We start from the raw sequence: 229 nt of genomic DNA, 5'->3' as shown, positions 1-229 counted from the left end.
AGGGATTTGTATGGCGGGGAGATTTATATGGCTTACTATCAACGCGACATAGCTATTTATTATTTATTTATTTATTTATTTGGCATCAATCTTATAATTTTTATTTAATTTCTTTCTTCTTCTTCTTTTTTTTTTTGTCATTAGTTTGGATTAGAATAGTTAGTTAATCAATATTATTATTAATTTTACAGTTTAAAATTTTAATGGCATGTTCATGATTTGTAGTGGA

Source organism: Cupressus sempervirens, chromosome 8, assembly GCF_028749045.1.
Source record: "Cupressus sempervirens isolate cs-2001-9-10 chromosome 8, ASM2874904v1, whole genome shotgun sequence".
Classification (NCBI taxonomy): Eukaryota; Viridiplantae; Streptophyta; class Pinopsida; order Cupressales; family Cupressaceae; genus Cupressus; species Cupressus sempervirens.
The sequence above is the reverse complement of the archived record's forward strand: the minus strand, read 5'-3'. Positions refer to the sequence as shown.